The 8,654-nt window shown below is 40.1% G+C and overlaps 1 long non-coding RNA gene across 1 annotated transcript in view; it reads left to right on the forward strand.

Moving 5' to 3' along the window:
* Positions 1-280: 280 nt before the first annotated feature.
* The window catches only part of LOC138152244 (uncharacterized), a 34,335-nt gene continuing 25,961 nt past the window's right edge, over positions 281-8,654 (forward strand). Inside the window, exons 1-2 of the long non-coding RNA XR_011166067.1 lie at positions 281-417; positions 1,056-1,186. This is a non-coding gene — a long non-coding RNA (uncharacterized lncRNA). The remainder of the gene's footprint in view (positions 418-1,055; positions 1,187-8,654) is intronic.

Raw genomic sequence — 8,654 nt, forward strand, 5'->3', positions numbered from 1 at the left:
CCTCCCCTCCCTTTAACAGGCTAAGGAAGCAGATACATTACTAATTCTTGCTCCATACCCTCTTTGGGGCAGGCCTAGGGCCTGGGGAAGAAAATCTCTCTTCTCTCCCCCAACCCCCACATCCCAGTCCAAATTCTCCTTTGGCTCTCCCAGGGAAATGAGGCATTCTCAGACTCCCAGACAGAGGGAGGAAGTAAGGGGGGGGGTGTTGGAGGGGGAAGGGAAGGAGTGGGGCCAGGGTTTGCACACAGGAGCCTTTGTGGGATTCCCAAGCGTCTTGGTGGAAACACTTCATATATCAAGCGTGTTTGTCCCTCCCCAGGGAAGTGGGGAGGAGGAAAGGGAGGGGGCTGGAGGATCTGTAGGGACCTGAAACCTGAAATAGGAAACACCATCAGTAACCTGAGCCCCCTGGAGGTGAGACTGGGGGTAGGGGTTAGTGGGAGAGAGAACCTTTCTTATGTAGTTGACCCCTCCCTGGTCTACAGGATCTTTCTCTCAGAAATCTTTGACTTTCCTCTCCCAACTCCACTGTTTCTCCTTTCTAGAGCTAGACCTCCTCTTTACTCACACCCCTCCTTCCTCCATCTCTGATCTCCCACCATCCCAAATTGCTGTTCCCTCCTTGGACCCCTGTTTCTTCCTCCCCCCAGCTAGCCACTCTCTGCTCCCTCATTTGTCCTCACACTCTTTCTCCCTGAAGCATATCCTTTCTAGTCTTCTATTGGCAGCTCCCATTTGTTCAGATTAAACTCATCTTGTCCCATTCCTCTTGTCCTAAATCCTGGTTTTTTGGCTTAGTTCTTCCCCTTCCATCCGGACCCCTTCCTTGACTAGTTTCCTGAGCCTCATTTCGGGGGTGGGAGGTGTCATCCCTGAGAGGACACTGGTAGAAAAAGCCATTTGCTCCTAGACTCTGTGTATGTTTGTGCTTAGGGGTGGGGGCTAGAATGAGAGGCTGTGCTGGGCTTTACCAAGGAGCTCTGGGATAGGGCAGAGAGTCTGAGCATGGATACAGACATTCCTACATCACCTATCCTTTTTTATATTTTGAGGGCCCAGGAATGCCAACATGAGGGAGCATTCATCAAGGAGGCACTCTGGATAGAGCACTGGGCCTAGAGCTGGAAAAATACAAGTTCAGATCCAGCCTCAGATACTAGCAGTGTGACCTTGGACAAATCAGGTAACTTTCATTTGCCTTAGTTTCCTCAATTGTAAAATGAGGATAGTAATAGCACCTGCCTCCCAGGTTTGTTGTGAGGACCAAATTAAATAATACTTGCAAATCACTTGGCACAGTGCCTGGAACAAAGCAATCACTATGCACATGATATGTTGTTATTATAAATTATTATTCACTGCCTAGAACTTGAGGACACATCTCAGGCATCTCAAAATTTATGGTTAAGCATAAACTGAGAGTAGACAGTAGAAGATGCCCTATCCTTACTCACATAGGAAGTTTGGACTTTTCACCGGAGGGAGGACACAGCCCCAGCAGATTTTTTGACTTTTTTTCCCACAGATCCCCCTAATCATTGTAGAGGCATGCCTTCTTTGATTGTACTTTGCAGATATTACTTTTTTCCCCCCAAAACTAAAAGTTTGTAGCAACCCTGTGTAGAGCAAGTCTGTTGGTGTCATTTTTCCAAAAGCATATGCTCACATCATGTCTCTGTGTCACATTTTCGTAATTCCTGTAATATTTAAAGTTTTCCATTATTATTATTATATCTGTTATGGTGATCTGTGACCAGTGATCTTTGATGTTATTGTTGTAACTCTTTTGGAATATCACAAACCACATACATATAAGATGGCCAACTTAACTGATAAATATTGCATGTGTTCTAACTGTTCCAACAACCAGCCCTTCCTGTCTCTCTCCCTCTCCTTTGGCCTCCCTATTCCTTGAGATACAACAATATTGAAATCTGGCTAATTAATAACCTACAATGGCCCCTATGGGCAGCTAGGTAGCTCATGGATAAAACATGGGGTCTGGAGCCAGAAAGACTCATCTTCCTGAGTTCAAATCTGGCCTCAGACATTTAGTAGGTGTGTGACCCCGGGCAAGTCACTTAACCCTGTTTGCCTCAGTTTCCTCAATGGTAAAGTGAGCTGGAGAGGAAAATGGCAAACTATTCCAGTATCTTTGCCAAGAAAGCCCCAAATGGGGTCATGAAGAATTAGACATGACTGAAAAATGACTGAACAACAACTAAAAACAATGGCTTCTAAATGTTCAAATGAAAGGAAGAATCAATATTATGTGACAAATTTCAATGTTGCCTTATTTTTAAAAATTGCCACAGCCACCCCAACCTTCAGCTATCTCCACTCTGATTAGTCAGCAGCCATCAATATGGAGGCAAGAGCCTCCACCACCCAAAAGATTACAACTCACTGAAGGTTCAAATGATGTTAGACAATAAAGTATTTTTTTTTTAAAGCAATTGGGGTTAAGTAACTTGCCCAAGGTTACACGGCCAGTTATTTTGTGTGAGTGTTAAGTATCTGAGGCCAGAACTGATCCCAGGTCCTCCCAACTCTGGGGCTGGCACTCTTACTGTTCCACCTGGCTGCCCCCATAAAGCATTTTTAAATTAAGGTATGTACATTGTTTTTTTAGGCATAATACTATTGCCCACTTAATGGGCCACAGTATAATGTAAACATAGCTTTCATATGTATTGGGAAACCAAAAAAGTTGTGTGACTTACTTTATTGTGATATTTACTTTATTGTAGTGATCTAGAACCAAACCTGCAATATCTCTGAGATATGCCTGTAGTGGGAGTGAAATCAATTAGTACTTATCAATTAAATAATTAATAATTAATCAATTAATAATGATCCCCACCAACCAAAATACCACTAAGATATTCAAGGGACCTGGGTAGTCCATCAGATTTAGGCTGGAGGTAAGAATACCAGACACTTATCTATTGCCCTAACACTGGTTAAGGTGAAACAGAATGAATAGCTGGAAATTATCAGCTCTTTTCCAGGGCAAGAAGTCTTCACAGAAGAAAAGGGGATTTTTGAAAGTCATCAGAGATGGGAAGGATTGGGGGAACAAAGTGTTATTGCAAATATGCTGGGCCAGTTGAAAATAAAGTTGGAAAGGAATGATTTAATTAAGGCAAGAGTGGGGAACCTGCAGGCTAGAGGCCACATGTGGCCTTCTAGGTCCTTGAGTGCAGTCTTTTGACTGAGCCCAAGTTTTACAGAACAAACTATTTTATTAAGGGGATTTGTTCTGTGAAGTTTGGACTCAGTCAAAGGGCTGCACCTGAGGATCTAGAAGGCCATATATGGCCTTGAGTCCGCAGGTTTCCCACCCCTGGATTAAGAGGTTGCTGGTCAAGTTGGTTTCTGGGGTCCTCATCTTTACAGGAGGAATGGAAGAGATAGAAGGACAGAAAGGGATGGGAAATAAGGAGTGAGGTGATTCAGGGAGGAAGTCTGGGGAAGGGCATAGAAGCTAATCTGCATTTAGTCTTTGAAGTCTGAGGTTCTAGAGTCATTTGAAATATTCTTCTCAGAACAATCTTCCTATTCACATTTCTAATGAAGGAAAACAATCAATCAAGCAATAAGCATTCATTCAACATTTACTGTGTACAAGACACTAGCGATACAAAGAAAAAGCAAAAACATCCCCTGCTGTCAAGGAGCTTACATTCTAATGTGGAAGAAAATACATCCATGCAAAAACAGGTGCGTGCAAGATTACACAGAATGGATTGGAAGGTAACTTTAGAGAAGGATGATAAAAGCCTATTTATTGTAGAAGGTGGTGTTTCCACTGAGTCTCGAAGGACACAGCAGACAGGTGGATGATAGAGGGGTCACTCTGCTAGAGAAGACAAGAGAGAACACACATATAGTGGGATTGGCCTAGGCAAGGAGAAGGTCCACTTCTTTGTCAGAGACTGGGAAAAACGAAGAGAGAAATTGGTTAGGGGAAATGAGATCGAGTGGTTTTGAAATGAAGAGAAGATAAAGCTCACATCTAATGGCCTCAGTTTCTCAGGAAAGTAAGAGATGAGATGCTAAGCTGAGGGAGAGGTAGGGAGGGGCATTATAAGAGGTTTGTGGATAGAAGACAAGGTTTGGAAAAGCTTTTGTGGGGAGTAAGATAGGGAATCAATTAGGAAAGAGTAAAAGGACTGTCTTGCTTCAGTGAGTGTCTTGTTAAAGTAGGATAACATGAATTGATTTTCATTTGTTTCACAGTTAATTTATTTTTATGTAGATTTATAATCTGTCCCTTCTATTGGTCCCTCCATTCAATAATAACAGAAATCCTCCAAAGCAAACCTTCATCCTAGACATGCATAGTCCAGCAAAACAAATTTCCATACTGACCATGCCATATATCTGTCTCTACACATAAAGTTCATTGCCTGGCAGGAAATGATTAGTATGTTACATCTTCAGTCTTTGGGATTTGTGGTTTATCTTTGCATTGATTTGAGTTCTAAAGTCTTCCAAAATTGCTTTTCTCTTCAATGTTGTTGCTATTGTATAAATTGTCCTGTCAGTTCTGTTCATTTTATCCTGCAACAGTTCATAGAGGTCTTTTCATTTTCCTCCAAAATTGTACCTTTCATTATTTTTTTATGGCACAATACATTTCACTAAATTCACATACCATAATTTGTTTGACCATTCCCCAGGAGAAAGATTGAATTTCAGTTATTAATTTTTGGCTATCACAAAAACAGCTGCTGTAATTTTATTTTATTTTTTTGTACATAAGGTCCTTTTCCTCTTTATTTGATCTCTTTGAGGTATGAGGCTTAGTAGTGCTATAACTGGGTCAAAGAGTATGCAAAGTATTAGGAACTTTGGAGGCACAGTTTCAAATTACTTTACAGAATGACTGGACCAATCAATTCACAGCCCTACCAAGAGTGTCTGCCATACCTGTTTCCCCATAGTCTTCCAATATTTGTCATTTTTGACAATCTGATGGGTATGAAGTAGAACCTCTGAGTTCCTTTAATCTCTAATTATTAGGGATTTAAAGCATTTTATACACATAAACATGAAATACAAAAGAGGATGTGTTTCTTCCTGTGAAAACTTCCTATTCATATCCTTTGACCATTTATCTACTCTTTTTTGTAAAATTTGAATAAGTTCTTTCTGTATCTTGGGTATCAATCTTATTTATCTGAGAAATTTTGTATAAAGTTGTTTTTTCTTCCATTACCTATTTCCCTTTTCTAGATTAGATTTGTTTGGCAACAACTTTTAAATATTATATATAATCAGTATTATACATCCTATCTTATATAATCCTATCTATCACTTGCTTATACATACATACATAGATCTGAAAGGTAATTTCTCCCTTACTCCTCTAACTGGCCTTTTATATGTAGATGAAATAATGTGGATTTAGATTGTATGACTTCCTACAGGTCTGTTCTGTAATTTGAGGCATAGGAGTGGAGGGGATGGATGTTAGGAATAATCCAGGGCTGAGGTTTGGCAAGAGATTATGATAAGGGGGCTGAGGGACTCAAGAGCAGAGGATCATGTAGAGTTGAAATGGCCAATTCTGGAAACTGGAGGATGGATTGGAAAGGGGAGAGACAAGTCAGGGAAATCAAGTAGGAGGGTATTGCAGTAGTTCAGGGAGAAGTGATAAAGTCCTATACAAGGGTGGTAGCTGTGAGTAAAGAGAATGGGCTGAATATGAAAGATGTTGAGGAGGTAGAAATACCAATATTTAGTACCTGATTAGCTCTGTGGGGTAAGTTAGAAGTTGAGGATGACATTGAGGTTTTGAACCTGAATGATTGGGAGAATGGTGAAATCTCAACAATAATACAGATGTTCAGAAGAGAGGTAGGTTTGGGAGTAAAGAGAATAAGTTCAGTTTTGAACAGTTGAATTCTAGGTTGCTTATGGACAATCCAGTTTGAAATGTCTGATAGGCATTTGGTAACATGGGACTGAAACTCAGGAGAGATACTAGGGTTGGATATGTGGACCTGAGAATCATCAGAATAGTGAATAATTGAACCTATGGGAGCTGATGGAATTACTAAAAGAGAAAGTATAGATAGAACAGAGAAAAGGTCCTAGAATAGAGCTTTGGAAGACAACTACAGTTGGTGGGAATGATATAGGTGACCATCCAACAGAGGAAAATGAGGCGTGGGTAATCAAATAGAGAACTAAGAGAGAACAGTATCATGAGAACCCAGAGAGTAGAGAGTAACCAGGAGAAGGTGATCAACAGTGTTGAATGCTAAAGAAAAGTAAAGAAGGATGTAGATTAAGAAAAGGTCATTAAATTTGGGTTTTTTTTCCACTTAATAGTATTTTATTTTTCCAATTACATGTAAAATAGTTGTCAACATTCACTTTTATAAGATTTTGAGTTCCAAAATTTTTTCTTCCTCCTTTCCCTCTCCCCTCCCCAAGCTGGCAAGCAATCAGATATAGGCTATACAGTACAATCATATTAAACATTTCCATATTAGTCATGTTGTGAAAAAAGAATCAGAAAAAAGGGGGAAAACCACAAGAAAAAAAGAAAAATAGTATGCTTCAATCTGCATTCAGACTTAGTTCTTTCTCTGGATGTAGATAGCATTTTCCATCAAAAGCTATCTTAGATTATTGTATTGCTGAGAAAAGCTAATTCTACCAAAATTAGGTTGCGGTTACTATGTACAGTGTTCTCCTGGTTCTGCTGATTTCATTTAGCATCAGTTTATATAAGTCTTTCCAGGTTTTTCTGAAGTCCACCTGCTCATCATTTCTTATAGTACAATAGTATTCTATTACACTCATATACCACAACTTGTTCAGTCATTCCCCAGTTGATGGGTATCCCCCCTCAACTTCCAATTCTTTGTGTTTTTTTTTTGGAGAGGGGAAGACAGGGCAATTGGGGTCAAGTGACTTGCCAAAGGTCACACAGTTAGTAAGTGTTATGTCTGAAGCCAGATTTGAACTTGGGTCCTCCTGACTCCAGGGCTGGTGCTCTATTCACTGCACTACCCAGCCACCCCAATTTCCAATTCTTTACCACCACAAAAAGAGCTGCTATAAATATATTGTTACATGTGGTCCTTTTCCCTTTCTTATGCTCTCTTTGTGGTACAGGCTTAGTATTGTTATTGCTCGATCAAAAGGTATAGACAGTTATATAGCCCTTTGGGCATAGTTCCATATTGTTCTCCAGAATGATTAGATCAGTTCATAACTCTACCTACAATGCATTAAGTGGTCCAATTTCCCCATATCTTCTCCAACATTTATCATTTTCCTTTTGTGTCATGTTAGCCAATCTGATAGGTGTGAGGTGGTACCTCAGAGTTGTTTTAATTTGCATTTCTCTAATCAGTAGTGATGTAGAGCATTTTTTCATATGACTATAGATAGCTTTAACTTCATCTGAAAACTGCCTGTTCATATCCTTTGACTGTTTATCAATTGCGGAGTGACCTGCATTCTTATGAATTTGACTCAGTTTTCTATATATTTTAGAAATGAGAGGTTATTAAATTTGGCAAATAAGAGATCATTGGTAACTTTTGAAAGAACAATTTCATTTGAATGATGAGGATGGAAGCCAGACTGTAAAGAGTTAAGAAGAAAAGGAGAGGAGAAAAAAGCACAGATAGTGAGGAGATGGTTTTTCAAGAAATGACAAGAGGAAAGATATAGGATGACAGTGGGATGGCAGGATCTAGTGAATTTTTTTAATGAGACAGGAGTATGTTTACAGGCAAAAGGAGAAGAAGCAGTAGAAAAGGAGAAATTGAAGATTAGAGGGAGGAGATGATAGTGTGGGCAATCTGATGGAGAAGATGGAAGGGGATGGGATCGAGAGTGCTGACAGATGGATTGGCCTTGGCAAGAAGAAGGGCCACCTCTTCTTCAGAGAATGAAGTTATTGAGACATGATGTCAGAGAAGTAACAGCTGTTAACATGTACAACAAGCTCCTAAAATGTTACATAGGGTGATGATAGTAATTGGCAATTAATGAGTTATAGATGAACAATTACCTTCCTATGTGCAGGCACTTTATTAGGCCCTGGAGATAACAAAGACAGAGTGAAACAGTCTTTGCCTTCAATAAACTTACAATCTTTTGTGGAGAGACAACAGGTAAGTATACAAAGAATACACACAAGGTAATTTTGAGGTGGGAGGTACTAGCCAGTGGGAGGTTGTCATGATCTTGAAGGTCTTTGTGATTCTGAAAGCAATAGTGATGATGGTGACATTAATGTTGGTTGTGATTTGGGTGATGATAGTGGCAAACAATTACAGAGCACCTATATTGGAAAACTGTGTTTAAGTTGTGATAAAACCTGGTCCCTGCCCTACTCAAGCTTATTAAGCCTAGTTGCCCAGCTGGGCTCACTGTTCTAAGGCCAGCCTTGTTCATTGCTGGCCTCATGCATTTCTGCCTCTTCATATTTGCTTACGTTGGTGGTCTCCATTACTTGTTCTCTCTTGTCTCACCTTGGGGTGCCCCTCATACTCCTCTCCAGCAATCAAAAGTGTACTCATCCTTCAAGGTTCAGTCCAAGGTCCTCCTCTACTATAAAGTCTTACCTAACCACCTCCCTCCTCCACAGTGATCTCAACTTCCTCTGAATTCTCTTAGTG

The sequence above is a fragment of the Petaurus breviceps genome, unplaced genomic scaffold (genome assembly GCF_028583685.1).
Source record: "Petaurus breviceps papuanus isolate PSGF00001 unplaced genomic scaffold, PetGlider_PUasm1.0 90925, whole genome shotgun sequence".
Taxonomy (NCBI): domain Eukaryota; kingdom Metazoa; phylum Chordata; class Mammalia; order Diprotodontia; family Petauridae; genus Petaurus; species Petaurus breviceps.